Genomic DNA, 4,106 nt, shown 5'->3' on the forward strand with positions numbered 1-4,106 from the left:
AAATTAATAATGTAATATTATTAGAGAAAGAAACATCACTTAAATTTAATGCACAAAAATTTAGTATTAATTTTTATATAATAAAAAGGTGAAAATTCATATGCAAATAACTTTATGTGAAGTTGAAAGTTGAAAATTTTTAAATAATTTAATTGATTTGATTAAATTTTTATCTAACGATTTCTAATTATCAACTTCACATAAAATTAAAGAAATCTAATTATCAACTTCACGTAAAATTAACTACACTTGAATTTTCATCTGCTAAAAATTAGATAAATAGATAGATTAACTTGTTTAGAAGCACTGAGTTCTTATCTTTTATTTTGATGATTAACCAAAGGGGCAAAAAACTATTAGAGAAAATGACAAATTAGTCCTTGACCTTTTACTCTGCGGGCATTTTAGTCCCTTACCATTAGAAAATACTTTTAAGTCCCTGACGTCCCTAAAAATTAGACGGATCAGTCCCTCCGTCCATAAGCCACCGTCAGACCCGACGGAAAAGGCTGACCTGGCTCCCCCTCTGCCTACCTGGTTTAACGGTGTTCCCACGTGGCACGTTAGTGGAATGGAGCTTTTGAAAAAGGGACACATAAGTCCCTGTCACTCAAAACGACGTCGTTTTGTGTGCTGCTCTATTCTTCAAATTCGTTTGGGTTGTTCGTTTATGGTGGTGGCTGGTTGTTGGTTTATGATGATCACAGTGTGTTTGAGTTCTTCACTACTATCTTCGTTCCATCTTCTAGCTCTCCCTTGTAAACGGTTCCAAATCCGCCTCACCCCAGCTCATTTTCGGCTGCGAAATCCTTCATCACCTCGTGTAGAACTTGTACTAAGTGTTTTCTATTTCACCACTCAGGTTACTCACAGAACTTACAAATAGAGAAACAAGCAAAACAGCCACAAATGTAAAGATTCCAACACCAACAAGTAATACTACCAATTTTGATCTTTTCGAGCCATTTGATCTTTGAACCGGGTGTAATTTAGTCCTACTTATATAGTGTACATAACTGCATTTGTCTGGCTTTATGGATCATCACAGTATCTGTATATGCTGTGTAAACATGCAACTCATCACATTTATCTAATTTTTTCCACTTTTTGAAGCCTTGAAATTGTTATCTAAACAGCCAACTGGTAATTGATTTATTTATTTTCTAACTTTTGTGGTACTTATTGACAGTGGATAGTTCAAGTTGATGCAAAATTTGATGAAGATGCCAGCAACTTTGAGGATTTGTTTTCATTTGGTCCCTGACTATTTGCTGCTCATTCATAATAGCCGTACCTTCAAGTTAGTTTTCATACTACATATATTGGCACAATTTACAATTAAAGTGTTGCTAAAATTATCTGAAATTACTTACATACTTTGATTGCTGTTACATTTTTGCAACTTAGAAGCAGCTGTTTGACAAATCAATAATTATTCATGATGGAATCTTTTGGGAGTGGAAATTGTGAGGTGTCAGCCTTGATTAAAATGCTAATCTCTCTTGTTTGAGTGAAACAATGTTACCATTGTAATCTTTTCGGCAAAGTTAGTTAATCAGTTCATATTATCATAATTTTTATAATTTTATAGGTCATCCTCACCTGAATATAAAAGGTATAAATAAGACATGAAAAGCATAGCTATGTAACATGCCTACTGAAACCAAAGAAATTATCTCATCCTTACTGAAATCAACTGCTGAATTATGCAACTTTGTAATTTGTTATGATTACTTACAAGTTAATTATTTTCTCTTTCAGTGTAGTTGTTGATCCTTCCAATCTAGGTGATGGTCTTCATTATTATGAGGTCTATGGTATTGACTGCAAAGCACCATGGCGTGATCCTCTTTTTAGAATACCAATTACCATAACCAAGTCCCATGCTGTAACTAGTCAGCCTCCAAGAGTTTCATTTTCGAAGATGATATTCCAGAAAGAATGCATGTTTTATTCATCTGCAAATGGATTTTTCTTGGGCAATATGTGATCTTTGTTAAAGAAAGAATTAAAACCAAGATTATGATGTGCTGTACTTGTATTATTCTTTCAAATCCAAAGGAAAAGAGAGATTGGTTAATTGCAATGATTCTGTCCAAAGGAAAAGACCACCCTGTGGTTGCATTCAAAGAAGGATTCATTTCCAAAGACAAGATCCTTATGTTGTGAGTCCTTTGAAGAAATCAAAAGGGATTGTGTCAAATTCATTGTAATCCAAGAAAGTATATTCCAATTTGGACAATCCATTGAAACTTGGTAAAACCCCGCTGAGGTTGTTCCTTTGGAAACCCAAATTATGGAGTTCTGTGAGCTGGTTCAAATTCTGAGGGAGTGAATCTTTGAGACCAAGATTCTTTGACTGAATCTGTGTCACCCTGTCACCATTGCAATACACATAAGGCCATGGAGGATTGCCACATGGGTCACCTACTCCATTCTCTGGCCATTTGAGAAGCTCGGGATTTTGCAATCCTTTTCTGAAATCATTCAGAATTTTGAGATCATTTGGGTCTGTAGCACCGTAACACACTGTGATCATCATAAACGAACAACCAGCCACCATCATAAACGAACAATCCAAACGAATTTGAAGATTAGGGCAGCACACAAAACGACGTCGTTTTGAGTGACAGGGACTTATGTGTCCCATTTTCAAAAGCTCCATCCCACTAATGTGTCACATGGGAACGCCGTTAAGCCAGGTAAGCAGAGAGGTAGCCAGGTCAGCCTTTTCCGTCAGGTCTGAGTGTGGCTTATGGACGGAGGGACTGATCCGTCTAATTTTTAGGGACGTCAGGGACTTAAAAGTATATTCCAATGGTCATGAACGAAAATGTCCGCGGGTTAAAAGGTCAGGGACTAATTTGTCCTTTTCTCAAACTATTATAATAATTTTAGGACCACTTATGAATATTGTAATAATTTTAGGACCAACCTTTATATGTTGAAAATTCTTCAAATAAATTTGAGAGACATATTAAATGGCCAAAACTATTAGGTAACATGCACCGATCGATGAGCATTAATTCTATGAGCAATATTTATTTAATATATTAAAATAGGGTTTTCTTTCGACTAATGAAAGTGAGATGTCACTTTTTTGTGAACTCATTTTTCTTCCAAAATGAATGCATTTAATGAATAATGCATAATTATACTAATTTAGGAAAATATCTTTATTATAATTATATAAAATTAATATTTAATGCATTATTAAACTATTTATCAATTATTAATCAAAAATATTTTTAATTATTTTAATGAATAATGTATAATTATACTAATTTAGGAAAATATCTTTATTATAATTATATAAAATCAATATTTAATACATTATTAAACTAATTATCAATCGAAAATATTTTTAAACATTTTAATTATATTCATTTTAATTATATTTATATCCTTCTAATTCTTATTCATCATTATCCAATAATTTTATTAGTGGCAAGTTGTTAACCCATTTATATTGATAATAATAATAATTTTATTAGGATAAATATCAAATTCTATTCCTAATATAAAAATATAAAATTTAATTCCTTTCATTTTTATTTTACCACTATAAAAAACCATGTATGTTAGAAGAAAATATCATTCGTTTACCAATTACTCTTTCATTTGATAGCTTTTACAACAATTCTTTTTCTTCCTATTAGGCGTCGTTGCAAGAAGGCAACTATCGTGGACACAAACTACCACACTCTCCAACTTTCGTGCTCATCATTCAGAGCTATATAAGATATGTTATCTATGAAGTATTTATAGACCATGGTGTTATCATGTATGCATAAATAAAAAAATATTTCGTATTTAAATTTAAGTCATTTACCTGTTTGTGGTATATTGTAGTGTGAAATTACTTTCAATATGTGTTGTGTAATGATATTATGTTCTAATTTAAACTTTTACTTTAGAACTGTATTATGATTTTATCTCATCATTTTTTCTTAGATATCAAGTTGACGTATTTTTATTTATTATTATTATTGAAACGGATGTGATATGAAATGTACCAAAAAAATTCTCACATTCAATTTATTTTATTGTAGTCTTCTATCTATTCTATTTATTTTTATTTTCTTCTTATTCATTTTATTTTCTTT

Source organism: Arachis ipaensis, chromosome B02, assembly GCF_000816755.2.
Source record: "Arachis ipaensis cultivar K30076 chromosome B02, Araip1.1, whole genome shotgun sequence".
In the NCBI taxonomy this organism is placed as follows: domain Eukaryota; kingdom Viridiplantae; phylum Streptophyta; class Magnoliopsida; order Fabales; family Fabaceae; genus Arachis; species Arachis ipaensis.